Source organism: Schistocerca piceifrons, chromosome 1 (genome assembly GCF_021461385.2).
Source record: "Schistocerca piceifrons isolate TAMUIC-IGC-003096 chromosome 1, iqSchPice1.1, whole genome shotgun sequence".
Taxonomy (NCBI): Eukaryota; Metazoa; Arthropoda; class Insecta; order Orthoptera; family Acrididae; genus Schistocerca; species Schistocerca piceifrons.
Window position 1 is genome coordinate 587,442,152 of NC_060138.1, and position 17,237 is coordinate 587,459,388.

Here is a 17,237-nt window from a genome sequence, read left to right on the forward strand (position 1 = left end):
CAGGTATACTACCTTCTTTTATGATTCTTGAACCAAGTGTTAGCTATGATTAAGTTATGCTCTGTGCAAAATTCTACAAGGCGGCTTCCTCTTTCATTTCTTCCCCCCAATCCGTATTCACCTACTATGTTTCCTTCTCTCCCTTTTCCTACTGACGAATTCCAGTCACCCATGACTATTAAATTTTCGTCTCCCTTCACTACCTGAATAATTTCTTTTATCTCGTCATACATTTCATCTATTTCTTCATCATCTGCAGAGCTAGTTGGCATATAAACTTGTACTACTGTAGTAGGCATGGGCTTTGTGTCTATCTTGGCCACAATAATGCGTTCACTATGCTGTTTGTAGTAGCTAACCCGCACTCCTATTTTTTTATTCATTATTAAACCTACTCCTGCATTACCCCTATTTGATTTTGTATTTATAACCCTGTAATCACCTGACCAAAAGTCTTGTTCCTCCTGCCACCGAACTTCACTAATTCCCACTATATCTAACTTTAACCTATCCATTTCCCTTTTTAAATTTTCTAACCTACCTGCCCGATTAAGGGATCTGACATTCCACGCTCCGATCCGTAGAACGCCAGTTTTCTTTCTCCTGATAACGACGTCCTCTTGAGTAGTCCCCGCCCGGAGATCCGAATAGGGGACTATTTTACCTCCGGAATATTTTACCCAAGAGGACGCCATCATCATTTAATCATACAGTAAAGCTGCATGTCCTCGGGAAAAATTACGGCTGTAGTTTCCCCTTGCTTTCAGCCGTTCGCAGTACCAGCACAGCAAGGCCGTTTTGGTTAATGTTACAAGGCCAGATCAGTCAATCATCCAGACTGTTGCCCCTGCAACTACTGAAAAGGCTGCTGCCCCTCTTCAGGAACCACATGTTTGTCCGGCCTCTCAACAGATACCCATCCGTTGTGGTTGCACCTACGGTACGGCCATCTGTATCGTTGAGGCACGCAAGCCTCCCCACCAACGGCAAGGTCCATGGTTCATGGGGGGAGGGGGTAAATAGTATCATTACCAAAATCTTTTACCACTTTCCCAATGATATTAAACACCTGACAGATGCAATGCTAAATTTGGAAATAAGCTGCCAAAGTCCTCTGCTACACACCACAAGGCGGCTTTGCAGGGTATTGATGTAGCATATAGATGACTAGTTTATATATAGTAGGTGGATGACTAGGTTTTACTCCTCCATAAAAGAATATTTATTTTGAAACTTGTAACTTATTTAGTGGAAAAGTGTTAAATTCTTACATGTGTTATTAAACTAAATATTCTTTTATGTTACATGAAATTGTCTGTGAATTGTTAGCATGTAGCCATATTTAAGTACTGCCTAAGTTAAAATTTTGTAAACTGACATCACTACAGTACACAGAGTGAAGCGAAATTTGCACACTCGGGCTTCACAGCACAATTCCTCACATGCCAGCAATAAAATAGTATCTCACAAAATTCGTCTGGTGAGTACATCCGACAGAAAAAGAATGTAAAAGAGTGGCAATCTGGAAACACTGTAACCACTTGTATGGTAACTACCTCTGTCAGCACATGTTAGTCGTACTGCACAGTTGGTGCAGTGGATAGAGTTTTGGTTTAGCATGCAGGGGGTCGATGGTTTGATCCTGAGGGTTGAGGGATTATTATTATTATTATTATTTTTTTTTTTAAAAGTCCAGATGGTGCGGTATCTGGCATCTTAATTCTCAACAGAAACTGCACCGGGTCCTCTAAACATTTGCGCTAACGCACTGCAACTGTAGAAATGTAAGATTGGTCAACTTTGAAAGAAGTCCTTTGCACATCATGGGCATGAATTTATTTGCACCACTTCATCTACTACATGCGAAATGTATTTTATTTGCACCCTCCTCCAATGGTCTCATAGATTAGTACCAACTATTGTTCTTGCCTCGTTCAGCTCCATTACATTTCGTTAGGGCCTTGCATTACCAGTAGGACTAGCGGCTTGCTTTGTGGATAATGTCCAAACTCAGTTACTATTTGTACGTGTTATCACCATGGTCCCACTAATTATGTATTTCAGTGCTGAGTCTGATGGCCACATGCTGTTTAGTATGTTTTAAATGTATTATTATTATTATTATTTTATTTATTTTTTTTTTTTTTCTCAGACATTATGTCTGGTCAAAAATGGAAAGTGACGCGGACCTTGATCAAGCGTGACTTCCTTGAAACTTTTATTATTATTTATTTATTTATTTATTTATTATTATTATTATTATTCTATCAATGAAATTGTGGAAATATCATGTCTATTACTGTTAGGGAAACAGTGTAATTCGAAACCGAACATTTCACCATTAGTGGTGTCGGGATGAATCATGCAATACAGTATCTGTGTATTGTACATGTGTACACCTATCAAATTTCCTCACTGTAAACCTCTAAACCAGTGTGGCAGACATATGGTATATGCAAAAAATATGTGGGTATGCTTCTGGTCCTTGGTGCATCTGAAAATTGGGCTGGTGTTTCTGCTTGTGAATATGCTGCTGGATATCATCATCGACACCATCCAGATAAAAATTTGTTTCATCGACTGGAGCTGCACCTTTGGGAGTCAGGTTCTCTCCTTCCACCATCACATTACAGAGGTCATCAACAGACTTGCCGTACTCCAGCTTCTGAATAAGCTATTCTGGAGGTCATACACCAAGAACCTCAGCAAAGTACACGTAGTGTAGCAAGGCAGCTGCATGTCTCGCAATGCACAGTTGTTAATGTGCTGCACGAGCAGGGGCTGAACCCCTATCATTATGCTTTCATGCTACATCTGCATGCTGCATATCGCCATCAGCAGATGCGATTCTGTGAATGGTTCCAACAACAACAGGAAGCCAACAATGACTTCATGAACACCATAATATGGTGGAATGAGGCAGCATTCACTCGTGATGGTGTCCTCAATATGTACAATGCCCACCATTGGTGTGAAGTTAACCTGCATGTCACCCGCGACCATGGATATCGAGTTTGTTTTGGCATCAACATCTGGGCTGGAATATTGATTGACAGAAGTGTGGGCCCCTACATGTTACCTGACATTTGACTGCACAGAGGTATCATGCATTGTTCTCAAACTATCTTCCTGATGCACTGGAAGATGTTCCACTACATGTTCCACAGAGGATATGGTTCCAACATGATTGTGCACCTCCAGAGCTGCATGATCAGGTGGGCTGCACAATTTTTGGATGTGCACGGAGGTCACTTTGAGCGTTTGTTGTTATGAGGACAACATATTCTGTTGCAAAGGTCGTGCAGTCATTGTTGTTGTTGTTGTTGTTGTTGTTGTGGTCTTCAGTCCAGAGATTGGTTTGATGCAGCTCTCCGTGCTACTCTATCCTGTGCAAGCATCTTCATCTCCCAGTACCTACTACAACCTACATCCCTCTGAATCTGTGTAGTGTAGTCATGTCTTGGTCTCCCTCTACGATATTTACCCTCCATGCTACCCTCCAATACTAAATTGGTGATCCCTTGATACCTCAGAACATATCCTACCAACTGATCCCTTCTTCTAGTTGGGTTGTGCCACAAATTTCTCTTCTCCACAATTCTATTCAATACTCCTCATTAGTTATGTGATCTACCCATCTAATCTTCAGCATTCTTCTGTAGCACCACATTTCAAAAGCTTCTATTCTCTTCTTGTCCAAACTATTTATCGTCCATGTTTCCCTTCCCTACATGGCTACACTCCATACAGATACTTTCAGAAACGACTTCCTGACACTTAAATCTATACTCGATGTTAACAAATTTCTCTTCTGCAGAAACGCTGTTCTTGCCATTGACAGTCTACATTTTATATCCTCTCTACTTCAACCATTGTCACTTAATATGGACATTATTATTGTCACTGGTTGCTAATGTGTGACATCTGAACACTCATATTAAATTAGTATAAATGACAAGTAGAGGTTGTGTTATTGTACTGTGCCATCATCTTTAGCATCTCAAAATTTATATTGTTTTGTAATTATTGTGTCCTATGACAGGTCATTTGTTTCAACTGTATATTTCTTGTTTGTCTAACTATGTATTTGTTATGTTCAGCATTACAAAATGTTGTGAATTTACAATATATGTGACCTAAGAAATAGTGCCGATTACTGTATGAAGTGTCAGAATGAAATTAGCAAATAAAAAAACTGCACCCCCAACTCGGGATCAAACCTTCGACCTCCTGCATGCTAACCCAAAATTCTATCCACTACACCAACTGTTCAGCATGGCTAATATGTGCTAACAGAGTTAGTTACCATACATGTGGTTACAGTGCTGCCAGATTGCCACTCTTTAATGTCCTTTTTCTGTTGGATGTAATCATTGGATGAAATTTCATGATAGGCATTTTTTTTATTGCTGGCATGTGAGGAGCCACACTGCATATGACCTAGTGGATAAAGCCAGAAGTTCCTTGAGGATTCTTGTAGGTGATGCTTGGTAAAAGAGAAGTTGCAACACAAAAAAATTGTACTGAAATGCAGGAAGACCTGCAGAGGATTGACACTTGATGAGGGAGTGGAAATTGACCTTCAACATAAACAAATATAATGTATTGTGCATAAATAGGCAGAAATACCCATTATTGTTTGATTACATGATTGCAGAACAATCATTGTAAGCAGTTACAGCCATAATATATCTGTGAGTAAGTCTGTGGAGTGATTTAAAGTAGAATGACTCTCTTTCCTTGTGCCTGCATCCCGCACTCCACAGGGTCGGCATGGTTATTGTCTATTTTGGCAAGGTTAATTGAAGGGGTGGCTGGATGCCCTTCCTGTCACCACCCCGGTGGATGAGATGATGATGAAGACAACACAACATGATGAGGACGAGGACAACACAACACCCAGTCCCTGAGTGGAGAAAAATCCCTGACCTAGCCGGGAATCGAACCGGTGCCCCTTGACACAGCATTCCATCGCGCTGACCACACTGCTAATGGGGCAGACTTAAAGTAGAATGACTACATAAATCTTATCATAGATAAGACAGATGTCAGACTGAGATTCGTGGGAAGAATCCTCAGGAATTGTACCCCACCCAAGACTGAGGTAACTTACAAAATCCTTGTTTGACCGATACTTGAATATTGCTTGTCATTGTGAGATCTGTATCAGACTGGACTGATACAGGAAAAGGAGCAGATTCAAAGAAGATTTAATTACAGGTTCATTTAGTAAATGTGGAAATGTCATGGAGATGCTCTGCCGACTCCAGTGGCAGTCACTGAAAAAGAGGCATACTGCATCACAGTGTGGTTTATTTTTCAAGTTCCAAGAGCATATGTTCCCAGAAGAGTCCATTAACATATTTTTTCCTTCAATGCATATCTTGTGAAAAGGCCATATAGGTAAAACTAGAGATTTGAGTTTACACAGAGGAAAAAGGGGGAGTGTTAGTGGGACACAAAGTGTGAGTTGCGCTTGCCAAGGCAACCAGAGACTGTGGTCATGGTGTGTTAGGCGCATTTGTGTGTGTGTGTGTATGTGTGTGTGTGTGTGTGTTAAATTGTTTTAACTTGTTTTGATAATTCATTCTTATAGGAAGTCAGAGAAAAAAAGAATTATTCAAGCCATGGAAAAAAACCATTTACCAAAGCAGAATTATGAACTCACCAGCAACTTTCTGCTCATTCACTGGCATACATTCAGTTCTACTCTGAATAGGATAATTGATGCAAATGTACCTTAAAACTCTGTTATGGACAGGAAAATATGTTCAATTGTGCAAGATGTCTCCGTTACAATGTTTTTCATTTTAATTTATCCTGAGTAGAAGATAGAATAATATTTACTGTGGTGACGGACATTGAGCTATTGCATTATATATTGATTCATTGGCTCTCTGTGTTACATTGGACATGCTTTCTAATTTCTTGAAAAATATCAATTCATAGGAAGCACATTAAGGTAACTGCATTTTCATATTCTCCAAGTTATGGTGTATGCAGCGCTGGCCCCCTGCACATTTTGGTCACAACACTTATGGTGGTGGGTGGATATACATCTACATCTACATGACTACTCTGCAATTCACATTTAAGTGCTTGGCAGAGGGTTCATCGAACCACAATCATATTATCTCTCTACCATTCCACTCCCGAGCAGCGCGCGGGAAAAACAAACACCTAAACCTTTCTGTTCGAGCTCTAATTTCTCTTATTTTATTTAGATGATCATTCCTACCTATGTAGGTTAGGCTCAATAAAATATTTTCGCATTCGGAAGAGAAAGTTGGTGACTGAAATTTCGTAAATAGATCTCGCCGCGACGAAAAACGTCTTTGCTGTAATGACTTCCATCCCAATTTGCGTATCATATCTGCCACACTCTCTCCCCTACTATGTGATAATACAAAATGAGCTGCCCTTTTTTGCATCCTTTCGATGCCCTCCGTCAATCCCACCTGGTTAGGATGCCACACCGCGCAGCAATATTCTAACAGAGGACGAATGAGTGTAGTGTAAGCTGTCTCTTTAGTGGACTTGTTGCATCTTCTAAGTGTCCTGCCAATGAAATGCAACCTTTGGCTCGCCTTCCCCACAATATTATCTATGTGGTCTTTCCAACTGAAGTTGTTCGTAATTTTAACACCCAGGTACTTAGTTGAATTGACAGCCTTGAGAATTGTACTATTTATCGAGTAATCGAATTCCAATGGATTTGTTTTGGAACTCATGTGGATCACCTCACACTTTTTGTTATTTAGCGTCAACTGCCACCTGCCACACCATACAGCAATCTTTCCTAAATCGCTTTACAACTGATACTGGTCTTCGGATGACCTTACTAGACGGTAAATTACAGCATCATCTGCGAACAACCTAAGAGAACTGCTCAGAGTGTCACCCAGGTCATTTATATAGATCAGGAACAGCAGAGGTCCCAGGACGCTTCCCTGGGGAACACCTGATATCACTTCAGTTTTACTCGATGATTTGCCGTCTATTACTACGAACTGCGACCTTCCTGACAGGAAATCACGAATCCAGTCGCACAACTGAGATGATACCCCATAGGCCCGCAGCTTGATTAGAAGTCGCTTGTGAGGAACGGTGTCAAAAGCTTTCCAGAAATCTAGAAATACGGAATCAACTTGAGATCCCCTGTTGGTAGCAGCCATTACTTCGTGCGAATAAAGAGCTAGCTGCGTTGCACAAGAACGATGTTTTCTGAAACCATGCTGATTACGTATCAATAGATCGTTCCCTTCGAGGTGATTCATAGTGTTTGAATACAGTATATGCTCCAAAACCCTACTGCAAACCGACGTCAATGATATAGGTCTGTAGTTAGATGGATTACTCCTACTACCCTTCTTAAACAGTGGTGCGACCTGCGCAATTTTCCAGTCTGTAGGTACAGATCTATCGGTGAGCTAGCGGTTGTATATGAGTGCTAAGTAGGGAGCTATTGTATCAGCGTAATCTGAAAGGAACCTAATCGGTATACAATCTGGACCTGAAGACTTGCCTGTATCAAGCGATTTGAGTTGCTTCGCAACCCCTAAGGTATCTAATTCTAAGAAACTCATGCTAGCAGCTGTTCGTGTTTCAAATTCTGGAATATTCCATTCGTCTTCCCTGGTGAAGGAATTTCAGAAAACTGCATTCAATAACTCCGCTTTAGCGGCACAGTCATCGGTAACAGTACCATCGGCACTGCGCAGCGAAGGTATTGACTGCGTCTTGCCGCTTGTATACTTTACATATGACCAGAATTTCTTCGGATTTTCTACCAAATTTCGAGACAATGTTTTGTTGTGGAACCTATTAAAGGCATCTCACATTGAAGTCCGTGTCAAATTTCGCGCGTCTGTAAATTTTAGCCAATCTTCGGGATTTCGCGTTCTTCTGAACTTCGCATGCTTTTTCCGTTGTCTCTGCAACAGAGTTCGGACCTGTTTTGTGTACCACGGGGGATCAGTTCCATCTCTTACCAATTTATGAGGTATGAATCTCTCAATTGCTGTTGCTACTATATCTTTGAATTTGAGCCACCTCTTGTCTACATTTGTGTAGTCAGTTCGGAAGGAATGGAGATTGTCTCTTAGGAAGGCTTCTAGTGACACTTTATCCGCTTTTTTAAATAAAATTATTTTGCATTTGTTTCTGGTGGATTTGGAAGAAACGGTATTGAGCCTAGCTACAACGACCTTGTGATCACTAATCCCTGTATCAGTCATGATGCTCTCTATCAGCTCTGGATTGTTTGTGGCTAAGAGGTCAAGTGTGTTTTCGCAACCATTTACAATTCGCGTGGGTTCGTGGACTAACTGCTTGAAATAATTTTCGGAGAAAGCATTTAGGACAATCTCGGAAGATGTTTTCTGCCTACCACCGGTTTTGAACAAGTATTTTTGCCAACATATCGAGGGAAGGTTGAAGTCCCCACCAACTATAACCGTATGAGTGGGGTATTTATTTGTTACGAGACTCAAATTTTCTCTGAACTGTTCAACAACTATATCATCGGAGTCTGGGGGTCGGTAGAAGGAGCCAATTATTAACTTAGTTCGGCTGTTGAGTTTAACCTCCATCCATACCATTTCGCACGGAGTATCTACTTCGACTTCACTACAAGATAAACCACTACTGACAGACACAAACACTCCACCACCAATTCTGCCTAATCTATCTTTCCTGAACACCGTCTGAGACTTTGTAAAAATTTCTGCAGAACTTATTTCAGGCTTTAGCCAGTTTTCTGTACCTATAACGATTTCAGCTTCTGTGCTTTCTATTAGCGCTTGAAGCTCAGGGACTTTCCCAGCACAACTACAACAATTTACAACTACAATTCTGACTGTTCCTTGATCCAAGCACGTCCTGTATTTGTCATGCACCCTTTGAGATTGCAGCCCACCTCGTACTTTCCCGAGGCCTTCTAACCTAAAAAACTGCCCAGTCCATGCCACACAGCCTCCGCTACCCATGTAGCCGCCAGCTGAGTATAGTGAACTCGTGACCTATTCAGCGGAACCCGAAACCCCACCACCCTATGGCGCAAGTCAAGGAATCTGCAGCCAACACGGTTGCAAAACCATCTGAGCCTCTGATTCAGACCCGGCACCCGGCTGTGCACCAAAGGTCCGCAGTCGGTTCTGTCAATGATGCTGCAGATGGTGAGCTCTGCCTTCATCTCGTAAGCAAGACCGGCAGCCTTCACCAAATCAGATAGCTGCTGGAATCCAGAGAGATTTTTCTCAGATCCAAAGCGACACACGTCATTAGTGCCGAGATGTGCCACCATCTGCAGCTGGCTGCACCCTGTGCTCTTCATGGCATCTGGAAGGACCCTTTCCACATCAGGAATGACTCCACCCGGAATGCACACGGAGTGCACACTGGATGTATGGGACAGGTCTTGCAGCTAGACCTATTGCAGGGATATGAGCCATGAGGCAAGGGGTTGGGAGCAGGGGTAGAGTAGGAAGGCACAAGTGGGTGGCATAATATCACTGTGAGAGGGGTGCGAGGGGTACAGGGTAGGATACTCCTAATTTCAGGGGAATGACATGAGGGAGTCAAAAAACAGGCAGAGGAAGTGATTCAGTGCTCCAGTCCTAGATGGTATTGAACCTATCTTTGTATTTATAAGAACATGTCACAATCAATGGGCAACATGCAAACAATCAAAGCCTTTTGCTATATACAATGTCCATGTAAACAATGGATATGGATCACATGTCACTGCTATCATAGTGCCGGTCTAACACTGTGCGACCAAGGCTGGCAGGAGCAGCACTTATATTCCCTTATTGTAAAGGCCGCTCCTGTCGTGGTGCGGTCCTAGTCAGCAAGCTATTGGCTGACATCGTCTCACAGCCTTCTCTGCTATCGCATTCTTCGTCTTTGTGCTGGCATGCCGGAACAAAGACATTGATGGTCATGGTGTCCAGGAAGGAAGTTCTAGGTTTAGAGTCAGACAGGCTTCTATTGAACACCACCTTACCTCAGAGTCAGACAGGCTTCTATTGAACACCACCTTACCCACGAACAGAGTGAGGAGGCATGGTGGCATTTGAAACAGGAGAGATAGGTAACAAAATATTTGAAAAATGTGATTCAAAGGTGACAAATTATTTCAATAAGTAGATATGACAGAGATGAACTACTTTGATTTTGATAATCCTGTACCATAAGGCCAGTTAAGACCACAGTAAATCCTGGATGACCATTACTTTTGCTTCATAGAAATTTATTCACATATGCAAGTACAATGGTAATATGGAATTGGTAATTCAGAATTGGTAATTGTAATTCACAAACAATGTCTACATTGTATTTTTACAGCTAATGACAGTCTATACTGGAAAAAGATTAACAGAATAGGTGTGGGTTGCTGTTTATTAGGAATCTTAGCAAAAAATGAAGTAATCATATAAGGTTTTTCTGAATGCTCTCTCCCTCCCTTCTTTCACTCTTTCTTCTGCTTTCATCATTCGTGCACCCTCAGTCATATCCTTGGCCAATTTTGCTGCTTTTAAATAATTCTTTTCAAGTGTGTGTATCATTTTAACTGAAGCTTGAGATAGAAGTTCTTCTCATTCTCCTTAGATATTTTGTGTTCTTTTTTCTTTTTCTCCCCAGAACAGCTGTGTCATACTCAACTGACTTTTTTTTATGTTTTTCATCTTTTTAATATCCTCTTCAAGATTCCTTTGGTTTTGTACTGCTTTTTGCTTCTCTTCTAATTCGAGTCTTCCTTTCACATTCTACTTTATAAGCAATGTAATTTTCATGTGCTTACTGTCCAGTGCTGTGAGTCAGTGGGCACAGAGAGAAAATGGTGGTATAGTTCCAAAGCATCCCTCACAGTTGAAATACTGTTCAAAAATCTTTCAGTCATCACTATCTTATCTTCTAGTGCGAGCTTCAAAATGGAATATCTTCTTTCTCTCTGTCCATATTTCCATGGGACAATGTAAGAGAATCCTCAACACCTTTTGGAGCATTTAGATATTTTAGCTCTATGGATGAGAAATGTCTTTCTGAGATGTGCCAGAAATTGTCAGTGTCGTTGTTATCTAAAGCTGGATCATCTTTTTCAAACTGTAGAACCTTCCACTCATCTAATAAGTAATCTTGTCAGAAATTGAATGCCATAATTTTTGCAACCTTAAACAATTCACTCCAGCTTCTGCTCTTTATTCTTTCTTTGGGATCTAAAACCCTAAGACTTTTCAGTGGTGCACTTTATAGGCATATCTTTTCTTTTCCATCACACATTTGCAAGCTTTGATGTAATGTTTTTGGGCATTCTTTAGAGACCATAACTTTTCATGTTCTTCCAGTTTATAAAGCTCTTCAGTTACTTGCCCACTAGCAATTAGTTATTCAAGAGGGAGCAGATTATCCAGTGTAAAGAGTTTATTATGAAGAACTTCAGTAATTCTCTCAATTTTTCTCAAAGCAGAAACCTTTTCTGTTTCTGTATGCAGCTTGTGAATGAAAGGTATTTGGCTTTGAAAACATTGTATGAACTTAATGAATAGTTGCACAGATAAAATTCTGATCTGAAATTCTGCTTTTATTGGGATTTAAAAAAGCATTCGCAGCAACTCAACATTAGTAAAATTGTTTTTTAGATGTATACGATTAAGAAAGTAATACTGAATTCCATCTCACTCTTCCAAAATCCTATTTGCTGAAGCTCCTAAAGTAAGTTACCATGTGGTTGTATGCCTCAGAAACTTGTGGAATGTTTCACTGTGACTGAATTTCTTCAAATTCTTCCCAGTGAACTGGTTAACCATCAAAATAACAGTAAATATTGACCAGAAATTAGGATGCTTTTTCACCTAAACATGACAAAGCATATAGATAGGCACTATGCGTTGTACAAATGTTACATGTTCCAGTGTTTATAAGTTGTCTATCTTGAGTCTCCTATACATCACTATCTAAAAGCTAAACATATTTTTATTGATGTTATGTCCATCTGATCCCAGCATAAGGCACGTGCTTAGTGACAGATTGGCTTCAAAAAGTGCTTCACATAATTTCTGATGTAAAGTTTCATCATCTCCTCTGCCTATAAAAAGGTTCTTATGTGTCATGTTGTTATTTAATGTTTACTCTCAGTCCAAACTGTAATGGTTGTTTGTAAATCTTTTTTATCTTCAAAATTGGTAGTTTTATCAAAACACAATTTGTAATATGAAGAACATGAATATGCTTCTTGTAACATACATTCCAGAAAATATGGTGCCACTCCATCAGTTATTAGATAACTCATTTTCTTAAATGAAAGTGAAAAATGTTCAGGAACACTATCAGGCAACATTATCTTAAAAACATCACAAATATCATTTGACAAAACTGTAGAGTAATTGGAAATCACCAGTTTCATTGTCCAAATCAATTTGCAGTGGTGGAATTACCCTTGGTATTTAAAGTGCAAATTTTTGGTGCACATAATGAGCTTGTGTCTGAGCTGAAAGTTATAAATGTAACTGATATGGTCTCCATTTAATGTCCAAGTTATACTTACGTTTTCTAGAACGTGAGTGGCTGAAAATTGCCTAAAAACCTTTTTTTCTCAGACTTGATAGCCAAGAACACACACCGCTAAATATACTTTCAATACTTTTTTACCCATGCAGATACTTTATTTTTCAAATTATCTGTCTTCTCAAACCAGTCACTAAAGACTTTGCATTTTCCTGTGCCAAAAAGTTTATTTTCAGAATGGAACAGAGTATCACATATGGCGTTAATTTTTAGGCTGATTAAAAGACATGCTCTCTGGCCACTAGATAGCAATAACATCTGTGACAATGACGAAAGGTAGTGAGGCACACACTGATTAATTAGTAGCTGTTTGTCTGTGATGAGATCTGAGAGAGACCACAAGCATATGATGACTTCTGTAAAAAATGTACGCACGCCAAGTATTATTAACCTTGTGAATGTATTACGTAAGGGTTGTGTGTGGAAATATTTCTGGAACATTGATGAAGGTTCCTCAGGTCTCTCAGCCTACAGTCACATATCTGGGACAGTTTTAAAAAGTTGTTTAAATATTTATTTATTTATTTATTGGTCCATGAAACTACATAATAGTTTGGATGATCATGAGGACCTGCAAGGACATTAGTAGGCTAATAATGGAGCGAAACACCAACATGTCACTGCAGTGTCGAAGGAGAATGTGAAATCATTTGAAGAAGGGACATAAGAACATTTTTAATTTTTATACCTATATATTCATAACGAAATCTTATTGTTAACCGAGCAAGGTGGCACAGTGGTTAGCACACTGGACTCGCATTCGGGAGGACGACTGTTCAATCCCGCGTCTAGCCATCCTGATTTAGGTTTTCTGTGATTTCCCTAAATTGCTCCAGGCAAATGCCAGGATGCTTCTTTTGGAAGGGCACAGCTGTCTTTCTTCCCCATCCTTCCCTAATCCGATGAGACTGATGACCTCACTGTTTGGTCTCCTCTCCCAAACAACCCAACCCCCCTCTTATTGTTCAACTTTTTTCTTCATTAGCTACGGTGACTGTTCAGATAAACAAAACCCCTCCTTTATCCAGTAATATGTTCCAGAATAATTGTAAAAAATCATTTAACCCTTTAAATAATATTTCCCTTATCATTTCCAAATCCTTTTCCCATAATTTTACACACCGTAGAAGCTACGTTACTACAGTGAAATTAGAATCTGGAACAAAAATAGAAACAATTGTAATAAAGGAGTATTTGACACTAATAACCATTGCACTATATATATATATATATATATATATATATATATATATATATATATATATATATATAAAAAAACAATCAAAAAGGGACAATGTACCTCAGATCTCAGAAGCCCTAGTGTAGACTATCTGCTTTCATCACTGGAACGTTCCAAAAAGTTAAATCAATGACCATAATACATGAACTTTGAAACAAATGTATGTAACATATTTCTACCTAAAAGAGTGAAATAGGTTTAAAAGATGGCAACAATTTAAAAAGGTGACAAAAGGCAACACTGTTAAAAAAGAAAAAAGGTGACTGGCTCCTCACACTGCAATTACTTCTCCTCTGATGGCATCACATGCAAACAAATCCATGGTACAACAGTGGACCCTGCATGTCAGCATCCTATGCCAACCACTCGTGGGCCATGTAGAAGAATCCTTCCTAACCACCCAGAAACCCAAACCCCTCACCTTGTTCAGATTCACAGATGACATCTTTGTGATGTGGACTGAGTGTGAAGACACCCTATCCAAATTCATCCAGAACTTCAACACATTCTCATCCATTCACTTCACTTGTTCCTCCTCAGCCCTACAAGCCACCTTCTTCAAAGTTAACCTACACCTCAAGGATGGCTACATCAATACCTCTGTCCGTATCACACCTACCAAGCACCAGCAATGTCTCCACTTGGATAGCTGCCATACCAAACTGTCCCTTCCATACAGCCCAGCCACCCATGGTTATCACATCTGTGGTAACTAGCAGTCCCTCTCCAAACATACTGAGGGTGTCCCTGAGACCTTCAAAGTGAAATTACTCTCCCAACCTTGCACTGAAACAGAACTTGTCTCTCCAGTTACCTACCACCTTCCACATACCACATACACACTGTGCAGCCACAAAGGAGCAATCTTCTCATGACTCACCACCAACTAGGACTGGAGCACTGAATCACATTCTCTGCCTGTGTTTCAACTACCTCACATTATGCCCTGAAATTAGGAATGTCCTACCCTATGTCCCTCCCACCCCTCTCACAGTGGTATTCCGCCACCCACTTGTGAGTCCCTACTCCACCCCTGCTCCTAACCCCTTGCCTCATGGCTCATATCCCTGCAATAGACCTAGTTGCAAGATCTGTCCATACATCCTCCCACCAACATCCACTCCAGTCCTGTCACAGGCATCTCCTATTCTATCAAATACCTATCTGTCAAAGCAGCTGCATGATCTAGAAACTAAGCTGCAACCACCGTGCTGGTTTCAAAGTGGGCATGACTACTAGCAATCTGTCTGTCTGTCTGCATGAATGGCCACCCCACTACCCGTGGCATATTTCTGCTCCCTTCAAGTGCAGTTGGTGTCTACAGTTTGGCTACAGTGGCCAGGGACAGTGGTAATCTCTCTTGTCTGTGTGTGTGTGTGTGTGTGTGTGTGTGTGTGTGTGTGTGTGTGTGTGTGTGTGTGTGTTTCTACATCAGAAGAAAGCCTTTTGGCTGTAAGCTTAAATGTATAGCAATCTTTTTGTTGTGCCTGTGTGCAACTGAACGCCTTCTCTATATGATGAGCAGCAATGTACCCTTTCTATAATACTGTTGTTATTCCATCCTGCGCTTTTCATTCTTTGGATTTTGTATACAGATTTCATATTCCACAGCAGCAGGCCAGTCTTCATCATAATAAACTAAATTGGTTTGCATTATTCCGGCTGAAGATCCTGCATTCGACCTTTAGTGTGTTGTTTTAGCCTAACCCCTTTCATGGTGATGGCAACTATTAAAGCTTTATGGTCACTGAAACCTGTACTGTACACTTTTGCACACCACTTCAGTTTCTTTCTGTGGATTAAGATTTGATCCAAGGCTGCCTGCCTGGTAGGTGTTGTTGTTGTTGCATGGTTTACTATGGAAATAAGATTCCATAATTCTATGAGACTGACTAGAGCTGCTCTCTATTTATATTTACAGAGGAAGCTTTTGTTGAAGTCACTAATCCTTTTTGCATTTACTTTATTTAGGAATCATTACATTTTTTCCAGAAACTCCCCAAAATTTACTGATGGAGAATGGTACACTCCGGCTATTATCAAATTTCATTTTGGATTTTTAATCACTACTGTCTGAAAGTCTTTGTCACTGTTTTGGAGGGTAATATTAGCTACATTAGTACCTTCCGTATCATCCTTGGTGAGTACAGGTATTCCACTATAGTGACCTTCGAATCTACAATAGTAGTAAGTTACAGATAAATTTTGGAGGGAGAAACCAGTTATCAGAAAGATATATTCCATAATTATCTTATAATTAATGCATTATTAGTATATTGAAATGTACTTTGCTGTATAAGAGCTGAACATGTTGGTGAAAGATATTCATTACAGAATTTTAGGGAATATCTACAGTACCACTAATATTAAGACCACTAATCTGCTCTGTTAGAGTTGTTATTTTTATTGAACAGGAATCCTTGTAAAGAGTTGATTCATGTTGCACAGATGTTCAGTGCTTGCACACCAGTTGCAGGTGTAATGCTGCTAGTTTTTTGGTCTTTAAATAAAGTCCTGTCTCTCTGTACCTTGTGTTTTGGTAGCAGCCATAGAGTTGAGGAATAATCCAACATTAGCACCTAATTGAATATGTACCATGACATGTTTCACCCCAAGAGTTTTCTGCCTGTAGGGAAGTTTTTTACAGAATTTATAAGCTTTATTTAACATTTCTGTACCAGACCTCTGTCACTCACTTTTTAGAGTTCTTGTCGGACATACGCCGCTCCTACTGAGTGAAGTATATGCAGTAGTTAGCACACTGGTCTCACATTTTGGAGAATCATTATTCAAATCCTTGTCCAACCATCCAGATTTCGATTTTCTGTCCTTTCCGTAAATCACTCCGGGCAAATGGTGGGTAGATGCTTTGAAATTTCCATCCCCATTCTTGAAATAATCTGAGCTTGTGCTCCAGTTCTAATGACCTTGATGTCGAGAAGATGTTAAACTCTAATCTTACTTTCTATTTGTCACTGCTACTGGTGAGGTCCTGAGCCTAATGAAGTGAAATATCAGTTAAAAATATAGCTTTCTGTGTTGTACTCTTGGCTATCTATGACAGCTGAACAAGGAATTGAAATGTGGCATATTTAAACTATTCATTTGAATGGAACTCAAAACATTATTGAAACTGTTGCAAAAGTTCATGACAGTTAACAACTTCCCTTTTGGCTAATCAGTGTGACCAAAAAGCCTTCTGACTTGTTTAAAAGACTTCCAACTTTAAGCAATTTGATTTCTTTACCCTGACAATTTCTCTGTCTCCCTCTTTTGTAGTCTTTCTTGCTATAATCATGCATCAAGTGTCATTTAATATGTATTCACTGAGTAGTGATTGTGCAAAGTATCCTGTGTAAAGACTTTAAAAAAGACCAAGCACAAAGGACAGAGCAAGAGATTGATAAAAACTAAATTAAAAATACTGAAC

At 39.9% G+C, this 17,237-nt stretch overlaps 1 protein-coding gene across 2 annotated transcripts in view; it reads left to right on the top strand.

Moving 5' to 3' along the window:
* Positions 1-17,237, top strand: part of LOC124802838 (protein SERAC1) — a 292,435-nt gene that overhangs the window by 243,385 nt on the left and 31,813 nt on the right. The gene's annotated exons all lie outside the window — the stretch shown is intronic.